Source organism: Austrofundulus limnaeus, unplaced genomic scaffold (assembly GCF_001266775.1).
Source record: "Austrofundulus limnaeus strain Quisiro unplaced genomic scaffold, Austrofundulus_limnaeus-1.0 Scaffold78, whole genome shotgun sequence".
Classification (NCBI taxonomy): Eukaryota; Metazoa; Chordata; class Actinopteri; order Cyprinodontiformes; family Rivulidae; genus Austrofundulus; species Austrofundulus limnaeus.
In genome coordinates, this window is record NW_013952480.1 from 514,272 (window position 1) to 532,196 (window position 17,925).

A 17,925-nucleotide genomic window follows, 5' to 3' on the forward strand; every position below is an offset into this window, starting at 1 on the left:
GTGTGTGTGTGTGTGTGTGTGTGTGTGTGTGTTTGTGCTGATAAGCCCGAGTGGTCTGTTGACTGAACGTTGTATTTGTTCAAATAATTGTTATGGGCAGGTTACAATATAAAAATATTTGTCTCATAATCATGTCTTGTGATTATTTGACAGGAGTTTTACTTTTAAACTGCAAATGTATTTAATTTAGTTTTGTTAGTTATGATAGTTTAGTTACGCTGTAAATACAATAAAAAATAAACCAATATTTGGATTAGAATAATTATATTTTGATCCATACGTTAGTAATGTGTGACTGGGCCTCGTGTCACTTTATGATCAACAAATTTGGCCCCGAGGTCAAAAAGGTTAAGAACCCCTGTTTTAGAGAACCATTTTTGGGCAGGTGTAAGAAAATTTTACACTCTTAACAAGCATTGTCCTCACAGATGAGTGTGTTTCTATGACATGGAACATTCTAACTCCAAGCAGACCCAAGATATTAGTAATCATGACACTTTACCTACTTTTATTTTCATTCCCTACAGTAGTACTATGAAATTTTCAAATTTGAGTTGTTTTAAGAGCACAGCAGTCTTCTTTGCCAATAACTCTTAGCCAATAACTTGACAATCCAATTGGAACTAATTAATATTCATCCAAAGAGCTGTCTGCAAGTGAGATTGTTATGATTTAGGCCATTTGTTCTGATTATTTTACATAACTGTTCAGTTGCAGGATGGTGATTTGCTGGCCCAGCTGTGATGTAACCTGTCTGCTATTGACTGACTCCTCCTGGTGGACCTCCTCTACATCTTGGTTGGATCATTCAACTCCTGCTCCTCCGAACACAAAACACAATCCTCTAATTAAGACCAACGCCCGGTCCCAATACTCACACTACCCTACACCCCTCTATGAAGTGTGTACTCAGTTCAAGTGAACATAAGGGTTTGAGTGTGCAGGTTACATGTGTGCAAAAGTTTGAGAATTGGGACAGTACAGGTTACGTCATCAACTTGTGCTACTGCGTAGTGAATGAGACATCCAAAATGGCAGGAATGGTCRTTGTTTTGGCATTTGTACTGCTAAAAACGAATGTTGTACAACTACAACAAACACTCATTTTTAGGAATTGTTTTCTTGGCGATTGGCAGACAAATTTAAGCGTATTACCGCCAATAGCCTGGAAGGTGCTCAGTGGACATTGCCATATTTCTGCCTTTTAATTCAAAATGTCACATACAGCAATGAATTGTGGGATAATTCACTTCGCTGAAGTTAATTTGGATGTGAGCTTAGCAGATGTGTGGATCAAGGGCAGGGTGAAAGACCACTCTGGAGAATTGGAACACATTATGTACCCAAACCCTTCAGCGGGAACRTGCATTTGAAGAACACAAGGGTGGAAGTGCGAGTATTGGGACCTGGCTCAGCTCTCTTGCCATTTAGGGTGAATTTGCAGCCATTTTGCTGGGTGTTGTCTTGTGGGTGAAATGTCTGGCTTTGGCCTTCTGACAGGTCAAGTTCAGTTTGTGTTCAAGGGTTTGGTTTTTGAGGTTTGTTGTAAAACTGATTTTTTTAAGCTGTTGAAGGCTGTTTTACAGGAAGACTCTTCATTAGGGTTTGGATTTTGTGGCTAAAATTGCCAATTTCTTTGTTAGAAGGGGGTTATAATGTTTGATTTTGACCCAGTTTACATTTGTGAATGTAGGTAGTGTAATTTTGTTTTCCTCAATACTTGTACAGCACAACTTCAGCTGCATGACTTGGCTTTTATTTTGTTCAATTCCATTCATTAATTTTGAAATTGACTAAAATAAACCACTTTTCATTTAAAAACCTATCTCCGTCTGGTTTTAATGTTAACTCCCCTTTTCCTGGCTGAGCCGRGTTGTAAATAAAGGATATTATTGTTCATAACTTTGACACAGAAAACTAAAAGAGCACCGGAGCACCACGTCCTGCCATTGAGGACATCTGCAAAAAGTGGTGTCTGAAAAGGGCTGGGAAAATCATCAAAGACTCCAGTCACCCAGCTCACAGACTRTTCATCCTCCTGCCCTCAAGGAGGCGCTRCAGGAGCCTCCGGACTAAGACCACCAGGTACCGGAAAAGCTTCTTTCCTACAGCTGTTACACTCCTGAACTCTACCTCCTGACATCTGCACAATATCCATAACCCATGGACCTAACAACACTACCTGCWCTGTTTTGCTCAACACTGTATAACTAATCTACTCTTGTTAATAAGTACATAGTCATTTTATATGCCACCATATTTAGAACATGATCATAAGATGTAAATTCATATTTCTGTAAGTTAAAGTCTGTCAATTCATATCCTGTACATTCATAACCTGTGTATAATTATACTTACAGCTATTACATATTAAAATAATTACTGTGCATTTGTAATACAATATGCTGTATACTTTTATATTTCATGCTAAGCACTTCTGGATGGATGCAAACTGCATTTCATTGTCTTGTACTTGCAACATGTGCAATAACAATAAAGTTGAATTCTATTATGTTATATTCTAAAAGAAAAAAATGCTAAAGGTAAAGAGCAGCAACTGAAAATAAAAATAAATTARTAAACAAATCAGCTGAGATTTACAACCCATACAGGTTGTTGAAGGGAGCCACGGAGCAACAAGAAGTCAACATGAACATGGATGTTGACAGGAACGTGGAAAAGGTGCAGTCGTGTAAGAGGCTTCAACAGTTGGCSGGGGTGCAGTGTTGTCTGCGGCGTGAGCTGTGTGATCTGACAACACTGCAGCAAAGCTGACGGCTGAAAGAGGCATGGAGCTGAGATGAAGCCACCCATAAAAGCCTTCCAAACACCGAGGTCTTATGGGGGCTTGCTCACAGGCTAAATGAGCCTGCATGCACACCATGCAATGAGCATAACAAGAGAAGGCCTTGGAGACTGAAAAGAGGACCTGAGGATATTAGTAAAGCAAACGAGCTGCCCTTCCACGCTTGGGAAAGCAATATTCAACTGACACAGAGAGGAGTGCAAATCTCCGACCTCGGCAATAACAAGGCAGCTTCAGCCATGTGCTGTTTAACTCATACGCACAATCCCATTTATTCAAGCATCTATTATGTGACTGATTTGGCTGAATTTTACTGTTGTCTGCATGAAACCAAAGGCTGAAAGACACATTTTCAAGTTAATGAAGGTGCAGTAAACCCAATTGCCACTGTGTGCATAAACGTGCATCCTCAGCTTCACAAGGACAGTTAACGCTCCTGRTGTGCATATATTCTTTTTTTTCTGATGATTGCATCGTAATGCAAATGTAAGAGTCGGCAATTCTCCAGTGGCATCATTTGCGAGATGTCGCCGCTCAACRACGAAGAGCGTTTACATTTCTCTTTCAATCTTTTCTCTTTGTGTCCTGAAACTGATCACCCTTAAAGACTTTAGGAACTTTTTTAGAGTCTGTGGAGAATTTAGGGAATTAATATTCAGCGCTGAATTTAATCACTCATAAAAAAAACTCGAGCGGTGTTATAAAATTGACGCCAAACGAAGCGCCTCGTGGAAACACAGAACACATGTACCCACACCAAACGGCCACGTGTGTTTGTGTCTTGTTAATCCRCCTCAGGTTGATCAGCATTCTTCCCGCCCCTCCAGTCTGCAGCATCTCCTGCCCAAGCCTCCCACCATGAGTAACGTGGCAAATTTGCAAGAATACATTATTAATTTCTCGTCAGGAAAGGCAGCTGCCTCACTTGACAAGTGCTTCTCAGATTTCTTCTTTTTTTTAGCTTTCATTTCCCGCAGTGCTCCTGAGATACAGAATCTCCCTCTSTGCTCTCAGTCAACAAAATCAGACCTTTGGAAGGGGAATTCTGTGAGATGGTTATGAACAAATAATGCCTTCCCTGTTGTATATAGATTTTTTAACTATTTTTTGTCTGGACTAGAGTTTAATACTGAAAAGATTGACAAGCCACATCTAATTCAAGCAGATTTCTGCCATCTTAAAATATTTTCAATCTAAAATATGTCATTGGAGTTCATGCAAATGTTTTTTAAAAACCTTTATACGTCTGTCAATATCACTTAACAAATAGCATGGTAAAGCTGAACGATCCTTTTAGGAGCCTGTCTATAATAGATTTGAAATACCTTGTTCTTAGTAATTGTGGGTTTACGTTGAATTTATATTTGCTTCATTTACCTAAAAGATGACTGCAAGTTAATAAAACACATGACAATTCATTATTTTAAAAAGCCATAATTAGCCAAAAGGATATTCTTCATGATGTTTAAAAAGCAAGAAAATGCATGAATATAAATTCAACAATAACAGACAATTTATAAAGACAAAAAATTGGATTAAACAAATCCTGGCACATTAAGAATGAAAAATAAATATTGTGCATTTTCTTGTATTTTATTGCTTTTCATTATGGCCAGGGGACTACAAAGGGGAAAAAACAACCTTTTGAACAATTCTGGGGTTTTAACTTGAATTGTCATGTTTTTTTTACAATGCAATATCCTCTTTTAAATAAATAAACAAAACAAATTAAACTCATACTTTTTTATGTCTAGGGAACAATCGCTTTCAACCTAAGTTCAACAAAATCTAGGAAATACTCAGAGGTCCTCATTACAGGTCAAACTAAAGTTACAGTGGGGTACGTAAAGTTTGGGCAGCCTTGTTAATTTTCCTGATTTACCTTCATAAATCATTGATTGGATTWAAAAAAYCWGTTAAATATATCATCTAGGGCAGTTGTTCCCAAAATTGGGGTCGGGACCCGCAGTGGGGTCCTAAAACATCAAGGTGGGGTCCTGGAAATATTTTCTGAATTAATTACACTAAAAAATTACAACTAACAACATGTTTTGCCTTTGCTGTTACAAAATAATAAGATTAGTGTAATTAAAATGGACAAAAATAACGTCATAAATAATGTGACTATGACTTTGTTTGTTTGACGTGAAAACAATGTTAATGAACTGACAACAGCTGAGGGCACAGGTCTCTGCTGCTTTTATTTTGTGGGTCAAAAGCTGAAAAGTTTGGGAACCACTGATCTAGGGGACAAACACAGTGATATTTGAGAAGTGAAATGAAGTTTAAATGATTTACTGAAAGTTTGTAATAATTGGTTAAACATAATTAGGCAGGTGTATAAATTTGGGCACTGTTGTCATTTTATTGATTTTAAAACCTTATTGGAACTTAAATTTGGTTTGGTAAGTTCAGACTTGGCAGATTCTTGTCTTTCTAGAAGAGGAAGCTCAATTAAGTCTACATAATAAAATGTGTCGGTTTAAAGATTCCACCCTCCGTTCCTTTTTTTAGTTTATATTTATTCATTTCATTAAAAAAAACATTACATAAAACAAAACAATACAAAAAATAAAAATAAAATGAAAGGCAGTGAAGAAGAAAAATATCTTGATATCTGCTCCTGTTTAAAAAAAATATTAATTTCAAACAATAAACCAAATAATAAAACAAAACAAAAAATTCAACTCCTCAAACAGTGACTCATACAAATTAAACTATTTCATATTTCTTTAACAAATTTGCTTTGATCATTTTTTTAAATTAATTAATTGATCCAATGATTTAAATCATTTTCCAGATTATTTACAGAAGTCTTTACAACGGCTATCTCACTTGGACTGCTGAAAAGACCTGTTATTTCCCCACTGTGGGATCAATAAAAAAAAATTTATCTTACTTTTCCCCTCCTTTTGCACCAAATTAATCTGAGGAGTCGATCAGCCCTGCTGTTTAACTCAAAACTTACTTCATAAGGAAGATTATCAAATGGCTTCGCCAAAATCCGGTCCACAACATTCAAACTGTCTGCCATTATGTGCAACTACTTAGCTGGGACTGGCGCGAGCCTAGAGTGAAGTGTGTCTACCTGTGAGTGCTTTGTGACGGTGAAGGGGCTCAGCAGCCGCCGCTGGACAGAAACTGCAATAGAAGTCAGAAAGAGGGATAGAAGTCCGTCTCCAAACAGAAGCAGCTACAAAACAACCTCCAGAATKATTTGTCACTAGTTGTTTTTAACAAATAAAATGCAGCTAAAATGATTAATAAAGTCTCCGGTTCAACTCAGAACAGAAACGAAACTGAAAAATGCTTTCATGGAATGTTTACACCACAAGATCGCTGATTTGCTCATTTCCCTGTCAATCAAAATGATACTCAGCCTCCGACAGATCATCCAATCATCATGCAGAAGCTGAGTGTCCGGGCCAGCCGGGGCCAGCCCACTGCCCCATAGACCCCCAGAAACGCTAGCATCCGATGGGCGGGACAAAGCCCAGCATTTATCCAATGACTTGTCTCATTTCGCTGCGGTCTTTGCATCGCTAACGAGCTCTGTGGAAGCTCAGCGTCCGACTGTTTAAAGCACCGTGAAGCTGTGGGGATGAGGGAGAGGAAAGTTGTGTCATTACCAGTGATAAGAAACTGATTCTGAACAAAAGTTGAGCGCGTTGTAGCAAATATTTTGTCAATGACATGTACTCACAACAGTATATATTTGATCTTTTTATTTTATTTTATTTTATTTATTTTTTTTACATTTTAGAGGAAGCTGAGCTTCCCTTGCAGTCTCAGAGCAATCGCTTCTGAAGTTCAGTGACCCTTGACCTCCAGACACAGGTGACTCCAATTATGAGAAAGGGTATTTAAGGGGGGGCAATTGTAGGTTTTTCTCCTCTTTGCATCTTCTCTGAAGAGTCGCAGCATGGGAGTCTCAAAACAACTTTCAAATGAGCTGAAAACAAAATTTTCACCGTCATGGTTTAGGGGAAGGATACAGAAAGCTATCTCAGAGATTTCAGCTTTCAGTCTCCACTGTGAAAAACATTGTGAGAAAATGGAGGACCACAGGCACAGTTCAAGTCAAGGATCGAAGTGGCAGACCAAGAAAAATCTCCAATGAACAGAAGCAAAGGCTGTTGAGAACAGTCAGTCAACCCACAGACCAGCACCAAAGACCTACAACATCATCTTGCTGCTGATGGAGTCACTGTGCATCGTTCAACTATTCAGCACACTTTACACAAGGAGATGCTGTATGGGAGAGTGATGCAGAGGAAGCCTTTTCTCCGCCCACATCACAAACAGAGCTGCTTGAGGTATGCTAAAGCACATTTGGACAAGCCAGCTTCATTTTGGAATAAGGAGCTGTGGACTGATGAAACTAAAACAGAGTTATTTGGGCAGAACAAGGACCGTTGTTCATGGAGGAAAAAGAATACAGCACTCCAAGGAAAACACCGGCTACCTACAGTGAAATTTGGTGGTGGTTCCATCATGCTGTGGGGCTGTGTGACCAGTACAGGGACTGGGAATCTTGTTAACGTTGAGGGATGCATGGATTCCAACCAATATCAGCAGATTCTGGAGACCAATGTCCAGGAATCAGTAACAAAGCTGAAGCTGCTGAAGCCGGGGCTGCWTCTTCCAACAAGACAACCACCCTAAACACTGCTCAAAATCGACTAAGGCCTTCATGCAGAGGAACAAGTACAACGCTCTGGAATGGTCATCTCAGTCCCCAGACCTGAATACTATTGAAAATCTGTGGTGTCACTTAAAAAGAGATGTCCATTCTCAGAAACCATCAAACCTGAATGAACTAGTGATGTTTTGTAAAGAAGAATGGTCTAAAATACCTTCAGCCACAATCCAGACATTTTTTTTCGTGCCCAAATTTATTCACCTGCCTAATTTTGTTTAACCAATTATTGCACACTTTCTGTAAATCATGTCAACTTCATTTCACTTCTCAAATATCACTGTTTTTGTCCCCTATATGATTTATTTAACTGATTGTTTTTATCCAAACAATCAATGATTTATAAAGGTAAATCAGGAAAATTAACAAACCTGCTCAAACCGTTGCACCCCTGTATCTTCTTTTGTTTATTTTTTTTGACATAATTTATAATTCCTTTTTATTTACCAATCATTTCAGAACATGTTAAAAATTTAGACAGGATCAGTCTGATTAAAAAATAGCAAAAATATGGTTTTTGGTGTTGTGTTTTTTGTTTTTATTATTTTTGTACAAAGTAATAGTGGGCATACACAAAAATAAGACACTAAGTGTTTCTAAAAAGCTATTTTTACCATATCTATTCAGATTTATTAAAATGCCATGTCTCATTTTGGTTTTCTCTCCACTTTTGAAAACAACGTTAAACATTCCAGTTATCTTTCCATTAAGAGCTGATTTGCTTAAAAATGCAAACACAAGAGAAAATCTATTTTTTTACAAAATAGTAGCGATGTGCAGATTGATGCTGAAATATTGATACTACCAATATTAGAACTAAATGCTCTAGAATATATTTTTAAATCAATACATTGATACTTTAATACTTCAGTCATTTCAGGTAACATATGTCATTATAGGAACACAGTGAAAATAAAATCAATTAATAAAATATTGTAAAAATTATATGCAGGTAGTGTTGTAGACCAGTCTTGGTCTTAAGACCATTTTTTGCTTGCCTTGTCTCGGACATTGTGTTCTCAGAATTTTACTTCCAGACCAGTCAAGACCACTTTTGAAAATATCACTAATTTGCCAGATTATTCTCCAATTTATTTGTTAACATCCTTGCTTTCATTGAATTTAAAACATACTGATTCAAATCCAAACCTGACTCATTGCTATTCATGTATTTTTTTTGTTACCTGTCACCCATCCCCACCCCATTTCACTTGTGTGTGGCACTACATGAAAGTGAGCAGTGGTTCTCTGGGAGCGGGAGAAAATGTCTAAATTTTTCAGTAAAACAATTTGGCTACATAAATCAGAAAGAATATAGTTGTAAAACAGCATGGGAGAAATTTTACAGCAATTTGTAAATGCTGCAGTGCTTCACTTTCAGAGATGGTGGGAAAAAAATAAAATATAAAAAATAATTAATAAAAATATTAAAATTTTATCGTCATTAACRTTAACATTCTGCCTCTGTAGCAATAGTGTTCTTCTGCCCTCACTCAGATTTTGTCAATATTAGCTCTATATGTTAACTTAGCTAAATGAGTATGGAATATTACATCTTTTAGGGCACTAGTTCTGTTTTTATTCCGGTATTGGCCTTGACTCAGTCTCGCCCTCCTTTGGTCTTGACTGGACCAAGTCAAGACCAAGATATGTGCAAGATATTTGCACATATCTTGGACGATTGTGTCCTTTTTTATGTGTGTTTGCACAAAGTATCAGTATAGGATCAGTATTGCAGATACCAGCATGAGTTTTACTTGGTATTAGAATCAAAAAGGAAATCAGTGGTATTGAAAATCACTACAAAATAGTTTAGACATGGCCTGTGAAAAAAAAGGGCCTACAACAACCAATCTGTGTCGCCCCTGCACAAGGCTGCTGTAGGTTTTAGGTACAAAGAGCAGATTCTTTATATCTGATTTTCAGTTAGAGGCTTTAGCATCATGTGCAAAGTTCCATGATCTATTCCTGAAATAAAAATGCTTATAGATCGCAGGGTGTGTTACCCTGCTGAGAAAGGCAGCTGACTTAAACAACATTACAGAATTTTCAAACATGTAGGAGGTATGTGTTAAAGTTACATCTACATACATGGATCCAGGATCTAGATTTAGCTGCAGATCACCCCCCAAAGCATCCCTTTCTCAGCTAGCTTACATTATTTTCTTTTTTTCAAAGTGCAATGATAAACTTGATCCTTGACCATGGATGCATGGTATGGTACGGTGAATGGGGATGTAAGAATATGATTCGCTTTCTTCATTGCTCCACGGTTCAGTTCTAAAGCTCATTTTGAAAGCTTTAAGACTCGGTCACAGGAGGGTCATTGCAAGCCATCTGAACAGGCTACGCCTGCAAAGACAGGTTAAACCTTCAGACACGTTTCTATCACACCCTGCTTTTAGGCTTTTTTTTATAGATTTCTCCAATAATATTTCTTGCAATCAAACTGCTGGCTTCTCACTTGTACCAAAGTGGATCTTGGAAGCCTACGGCCCTCATACCGATTCACTGATTTTCCATCTTTAGATTTATTTATCTATTTATCTTTTTGATAGGCACTAAACTCCAGAACCAGATGGATAAAAATACACAGTTTAGAGCTCAAATGGTGTGYATGCACAAGGCAGAAGGGTGAAAAWACATGTTTTSTTTCTCCAAAGCTATGTTTGCATCTCTTACAAATCCCATTCATTGTGAAGTTACTTGCCTGCAAAAGCCCAATTTACACTTCAATCTTGATCCAATAACACTTCTACAGACTCCCCTGGTTTATAATTTGCTGGATAAGAAGAAAAAACATTGTTTGCACCCTGACTAAATAGAGATGAAAATGAAGGCCAAAGCAAAAAGGAAGAGTTTTTTTTAACTAAATGTGGAGCTGAGCAGCTAATCAATGAAGACATTATTTTTGTTATCTTTGATGGTTTCAGTTCTGTTGTCAAGAAAAAAAAGGAAAAAAGCCATTGCTGAAAGAAAGGGATGAACAGAGGTGGCAGCAGTCATACAAAGGCAGCTTCAGTGATGTGGGAAGACTAGAAACAACCTCTGATTTTTTTTCCCGCGTACACAGGTCACACCCTCATGTGTGGAGGAATAGATAGAAAAATGACTGAAATCTGATGGCTGCTACCACGTTAAAAAAAACACCGTATTGACAAAGTATGAATTTCTTTGCATGTTTTCCACACTTGTGTACACACGACTAATTATAGTCTCATAATTCTCTGCATTTAATTAGTGACTAATTAGTTGTCAGGACTCATTTATGGCTCTTCGCCCACCATTTCACATGTTCCCTTCCCATCCGTCACCGGCCAAACTTTTGACCACGACTGAAGTCCAAATGAGACGTATCCAGCTTGTGGCTCATTAGCATTGTTGTTGTGTGATGAGTGATTAATCAGAGGCATCGCTGGCTTCGCCTACAGCTGCACAAACCTTCACAAATAATTCTGCAGAAGCTGTTTAACTGTTGCCTTTAATTGCCACAAAACCGCAGCGTCACTTCAATCATATTTCCCAGATAGTCGAGCGGTGGTAGTCGCTTTTTCTCCACAGGAGATGAGAAACAAAATGAATGCATTTATATTATTTCATTATTTCTATCTCATTCAGTTATTCTTTCACTGGCCCCCAATGGCCCAGTTGTGACAAATGAGTGGCAGTTTGCAAAAAAAAGACGCACTGACAACAGTGACAGACCTTCATTAAAATAATAACAGACTGTTTTTTCTTTTTCTTTCCTTTTATTTTTTTTGCACCAAGCCACAAACATGCCCACATCTGTTTGTCAGAGGGCTTCTTTGACAATATTGTGGTTATTTGCAATTGTAATGTGGCCCTGAATACAATGCGGTTAGGCTGAAGTGGGAAAATACGAGTGGAGAAAAACGTGCATGAGGTTTGAAAAATAATTTAAATGAAAGATAAAATCATAGTGTAAGAATGATTGGGCAGACCAAAAGTATGTTTAAAAGGTAACTATTTCATAAATTTTTTTGGTAAAAGATTTTCATTAGCAAAAGTTCTTCAATATAACAAGTCAGCCAGCAGTTTTGACTTCGCTATCTTTCTTTTTTCCTTAAGTTTAGCTTATGATGAGGTTAACATAATTTTAAATATAATTTAAATGAGGCTGTCTCTTTGGCCTTGAGGCAGTTTCAGTGGGAGAAGCTGCTTTTCTCTTTCATTGGCTAGAATGCCTCGCGTTAAATCAAAAAGCCACAAAGTCCTCACCTACATGTGGAAGGTCAACGCATTCAGCTCTTATAGAATATTCATGGAAACGTTATGCATTTTCATGATTAAAACACACAAATTCAGTCTTCAAATTGAAAGGCTTCACGAGTTTCATAAACTTCAATCATGACTGTCACTCTTTGACATTATCGGAGACCCTATTAGTTTTTTTTTAATATACCGATAATTATTATCCTCATCAGTATTTCAAGTAAGACTTTGACATTTAGGAAAGTGTACGTGCAAGCCATTTGGACATTTTGAGGCAAAAAAAACTGCAGTCACTTCAGTTCAGTATTTTAACACAAAACAATGCATTAAAACAATGGAAGTGATGTAGCCATGATTTGTTTACACATCTTGTCATTCACTTCAACCCCTTCAGATGTTTACCTCCGCACTGATCTTTAAAAATCTGTAATTTTCACAAAAACCATCCATAGTACTCTCACATGATATATGTGGAGGGGTTTATGGCAGAGGAACGACACCACCTATCCTCCTACTCTTCATGGGAACAGTTGGAGGACACGAACTGACAGAAAAGCATTGATTTTGTGGCAAAACACTGTTGCTGTGGTACTGAAGAACAGGAGGTGGCTATTTAATTTTATTTAGTGATTTTTTTATGTCTAACAGGCTCCGAGACAGAAAATAATTTTGAATAAAAGTTAAAAATTAAAAAAAACTGTGAAATTTCTCTACACATGTATACATGCAAAATGTATAAAAGTAAAAAGTAAAAATACATAAAAGTATTAGTTCTATTACAGGGGGAAATTTGTGCAATTTAGGGACAATCCGTCTAAGTTGACAAGTTGATGAGTTTGCTTTGTCTATTGTTTTTGTAAAAAATAAAAAAAATTAAAATATCAATGTTTTAGAAAGCATGAGATTCAAAACATTGAAAAAAGTGAGAGAATTTTTTTCATTTTCATCACCAGGTTAGCTTCAATCCAGAAAACAGGCAAAAAAAGCACTCTGTAAGTTACAAAACCAACAAATTTATAATGCACTGCAGTCTTTGCTTCTGCTTGTTTGATTCAGCCATGAAAGTWAATGTAAATAATATGAATTTCAGTTTTTTTTGACAGCTTGATGCGACATAATGTCAGAGAAGTTTTATAATTCATGCTCAGTTTTCAAATATATAAAAAGTTTTTTTAAAAAGTATACATTTGAAGAATTATTGCAGATGTCAATTTATTTTTTATCTTTTATACAGCTTTAATAGTGAAACATTGTCTGTTTCTGCCTGTTTGATTCAGCCATGAAAGTAAATGTAAATAATATGAATTTCAGTTTTTTTTGACAGCTTGATGCGACATAATGTCAGAGAAGTTTTATAATTCATGCTCAGTTTTCAAATATATAAAAAGTTTTTTTTAAAAAAGTATACATTTGAAGAATTATTGCAGATGTCAATTTATTTTTTATCTTTTATACAGCTTTAATAGTGAAACATTGTCTGTTTCTGCCATTGTTCTTTTATTTTGAAAGAGTTACAAAGTGGAAACAAGACCACGGGTGAGCTACACTGCTAGAATACAAGCCCTTTTCTTCACAGGAATATATTGGACTGCTGAAAATTAAGATATATAAGTTTTCCCGTTAGCAGAATTAGTTATATTGTGAGTGTTTTATTAGAGGTTTTCAGGAGAATTTAATAAGTATAATTTAATAAGTCATCCCGATCATATAAAACAATCATATTTTTAAGCAAAAATTTGAAACAGGTACTAGTCAAACATCCTCAGTCCCTTAAGTTAGCACTTGTTTCAATAAATCTCATAAAGTAAAATGGCACTTTTGAGTTCTCAGGTGTTTAGAATCTCTTGTTTAAAATGGTGTTTAGTTCAGTTTAGCTCATCTTCAGCACTTTTTTTATTCCCAAAGTTGTGCCGCCAACTGCCAAAAGCCTGCCAGCTGAACTGTGTTTTTTTAAATGATGCTAGGTGTAAAAATAAAAAAAAAATAAATGAATAAAAACCTGCACAACTCTGCTCGGTCGAGCATGACGTTATTTTCTGAGTGTCACTGAAGGACGTAAAACTGTTTCTGAATGCCCTGAACAACACAAATGGGGATCCAGGGGGGATAAAACACAGACCACTGCGATATTTGAGCGTAAGAATAAAACTACAAAATAAGGGAAAAATGCAGAAACACTCAGGCAAACTACCAAATCTGACAGATTAATTCTTGACAGGTGCCGATTGGAAAAGGCATACAGTTTTGTGAACACATTATTATGGGCGCACTCAATAGCGTGGCATTTTGACAAACAGCCTGCCAAAACGGGGCCGGTCCACAGAGAAGGAGCATGAGCCAGCACCGAGTGCTGAGAGGCAGTGCTCTCGTCGAGGGATGAAATCTACTCATTGTCCTGGAAGGCTGTGCGACTTCAAGGACAAGCTGCCGCCTGAGAACAATGAGCGCTCCGGATGTTCCTGACGAGCCCCAACTTTCAACATTGTTGTGGACAAATCAGTGACCCAAAATTAGCTCTTTCTGTCGAGCGGCGGGCGCGATAAGCTGATGAGGCAGTTATCAGAAAATAGACTCAAATTGGGGCTTTTCACTGGAGCTGTGATTTTACATCAGCTGCTAATCAGGGCTGTGAGAAGGCTGCGGTGTTTTTTTTTTTCCACCCTTGTGATGWGAATGTGCGTCGGGCGCTGTTAATTTGACAATTACTCACCATTTTCCCTTACAGGAGACATGTTGTGCCACTTTTTTTTTTCACATTAGCAATTTCCTGAAGTCCTGATAAAATGTACGTGACAAGCTTTGGTCAAAATATAAGAAGATAACAGTAAAAAAATCCTGCCTCTTTAGCATTTATTGTATTTATTTCTTGCCTTACACCTATAATAATATGGTTTCGCACAAGGGCAGTTGTGGCCATACAGTTCAAGATGACTTCTTCAGCTAATCAACCTAAGTCATCACATATAGCCACAGTGGATTTGACAGATTTTGAGCAAAAATTATTCACAACTTAAGCACCAACAGCTTATACGAAATATCGCAATTGCATGACAAAAATGGCAACAATTATGTCATATCTCCACATATGATGATCCTCTACACATGAAAGACAGATATGCATTTCTTTACGGAATGCTGGATCTTTAATAATTCAGGAATTCCTCTCATGAAACTGTAAAAACAACTTAATCACAATGTAAATAGTAATTCAATGAATAATAATGCATTTTTAAAAACAAAAAAAAAATGGTAAAGTTTATTTTCATTTCTCTTTCTTGACTCCATGATGCTGATTATTCCTGCTGAGTGCAGATATTTGGGCTTGTTTGTTATGGTTGAAGTGTATCACTCAGGCTTTGCCGCGCTGCATCGCATGAATTAATGATGAACGGAAGAAAGGATAGACAGAGGAGGAGGAGGAGAAGGAGAGCGAGAGCGGAGAGCTGCACTCCAACGAGCAGAGAGAAGGACTGGAAAGGGAAACGGCGTCAGAAATTAGAGGGAAAAACATTAGGAGATGCTCATTTTAGAGGCAAAATGAGAAAAGGGATTGGAAAGCGAATGAGGTAGATAGAGGGGGRAAGGTACGACACGAGGAACAGGAGATAGGGAGGAAAAGGAGTGACAAGCCTCTCTGCCGATTACACACAAGGTCTTATCTTCCAGTGTTGTTTTGTGGCGGAATAATCATGGAAGACGTTTGATTTCAGCTCTCATTGAAAAACATGGGTTTTCATAAGAGTGCAGCCAAACGCTTCAGTCACAACTGCATGGCGTTTTGTAAACGGGGTGTGTTTGTAATGAGGACTCAATTCACTTCCTCTCTGTCACCATCTTGTACTTTTAGCTGTTGCGTCTTTACTAAATGCAACACATATGGCTCTTTCAGTTTTTCTTTTTAGTATTCCAAACCTACTCTGTAGAACTGAATAAAAAGTTTGAGGAACAAACAAATATAAATCTGGTTATAGAAGCATTCATGTAGCTCTCAGCATAAACAGTTTGTCTCTTGTTTGTCCGATCTAATGCATCAGTGTCACATATGTACAATACGATGGGTGTTTGTTTTTAGGTTCACATGGGTCCTTCTTAAAAGGTTAATGAAAAGCCAAATTGGGTGCAAGCAAACATATGATTTCCTTAGTTTTCAATGGGTGACATATCTCATATCTGTTGCTTGGACTGCTTATTGTCCAGATTATTAAAATGAATCATTCAAAAAGGAGATCTTGTCATTTCCAGTACAAATAAGCATATTGTCCATCACCTTGTATGCAAATGTGTTATAATACAAAAAACTTGTTCATTTTTTTTTATGCTTGACATGTAATGAGGATGACTCTCAGTTATTGCTGTATCAAATTTGAGCTCCATAGCTGTAAAACTGACTGGGGCATCGACTTTTTTGTATRTGATAAGTTTGATCAGCTTTGGCAGTCATCTTAAATGTGGTTGAGTCCAAAAATTAATTAGTTGCAGATGTGCATGAAATGACTATATCCTGAAACTTTCATTAAAATACATCCAGTGGTTCATGAGCTACGTTGCCAACAGACCAGCGAGCGAACACAGGCAAAAACTGCTGCAATATCTGCTCATCTCTCAARGCAGTGAGTGATAAAAGAATTCTGCACATCTTTCAATTAACKGTCTCAGAGTGTTTTGGGGTGAATGTAGAGCAGGTTAAAGGGAAAGAAGTTTCTCAGAGGTGATGCTGCCAATTTCAATTGCCACAAATTAATCTTATTAATCGTATTATCTGGTTTCATTATAGTGGCGTATTCCAGAATAAAAGACGTGAAAATTCCCACATCTAATTTTGCTATAAATTATGAACCTTTCACCTCCTGAGACTGTCTGAACTTTCCTTCTGTTTAAGAACTTTAATATTCTTTAGACTTTTTTTATTCCTTGCTAAATATAAAACCTTACTTCATTTTGGACTTGATTCAGCTCTTGAGCGTTCAAAGCACATTATCACCCTTATCCTTGATGTATGTGTGTATGTGTGTATGTAAGTGCTTTAACTGAGCGAGATCACAGTGCTCTTCAGAAGCAGAAAAGTATCATACTTCATTTTCTTTGTTGCGTTTTTAAGTTTAAATGTGTCTCTGAAATGTTGACGTCGTTCACCATATATTGTACCCAACTTTTTTTTTTCTTAGATGCATTGTCTGTAGAGGATTGAGTCTTTAAAGTGTGTTCTTGTGATTCTAACAATAAAATCTTAAAAGAAAACGTTTGGAAAACTTGAGTGATGTGACATTTCAAGGGTATCTGGCTGCAAAAGGGTTTTAAACTCCAGTTAAAAACACAACTAATGAGAGCGCTCTTGAGCTAAAAGCTTACATAAGCTGGGAGTGCTGCAGARATTTGGGGCTGAAGATCACACAGAACGTCCTGCTGTTCCACACCTCARCTAGTGTTTGGCAAACAGCCAGAGGGATTTTATTATCTCCCGATCATGTTTTAGTCCATGTGTGTTTCTTTGTTTTTGTTAGCAAGATAAATCATTAGTCACTTGATGGATTTTAATGTAATTTTCATAACTTTGGGAGTTRATTTGATTCAAGAGGGCCACGACAGCAAAGTAAGCTTGACAAAAACAAAAATGAGCTATAACTGAGTCAATTTTATAGAAAATCTGCTCAAATGTTGTGTGATAGTAGCCAAGGCGGGTCCTAGACTGTTAGCAAAATCTTGCATAAATCAATGGATTTGATTACAACTTTCCAATATTCATTAGATTTACGACATGCAGCTTTTGGAGTCAATTACACAGACAACAGAGCCCCGTTTCAGAAAGCAGGCTCAACCAACTCTGGGTTAACACAGATACTCTGAATCAACTTACTCTGCTCTGTGATACTCAGGATTTTCAGTTTCACAACAGGTGATATCAATTGGGTAACTTAACTCGGAGTGAAGTTACCCCTTGAGCTCAAGTATTTAAGAAGCCCTTATGGAAGTCAGACAATGCGATTCACCATGGAAATGGCAGAAAACAGGAAGAATCGAAGTCCATATTTCTCACCACTGGTACTAGAACTGTTAATGACGGCATATGGACAATACCAACATATATTTGATGTGATTTGATTTATTGATTTAACATTTAAGGAAAAGATTACTAAAAATCAAGCCTGACTCAGCATAATTGCTGTTTTACAGCAGGTTCCTGTTCTGC

General features: G+C 37.2%; 1 long non-coding RNA gene across 1 annotated transcript in view; it reads left to right on the forward strand.

Moving 5' to 3' along the window:
- LOC106519487 (uncharacterized) overlaps window positions 1-1,748 on the forward strand; it is a 17,125-nt gene extending 15,377 nt beyond the window's left edge. The window contains exon 3 of the long non-coding RNA XR_001310450.1: window positions 712-1,748. This is a non-coding gene — a long non-coding RNA (uncharacterized LOC106519487). The remainder of the gene's footprint in view (window positions 1-711) is intronic.
- Window positions 1,749-17,925: the final 16,177 nt, after the last annotated feature.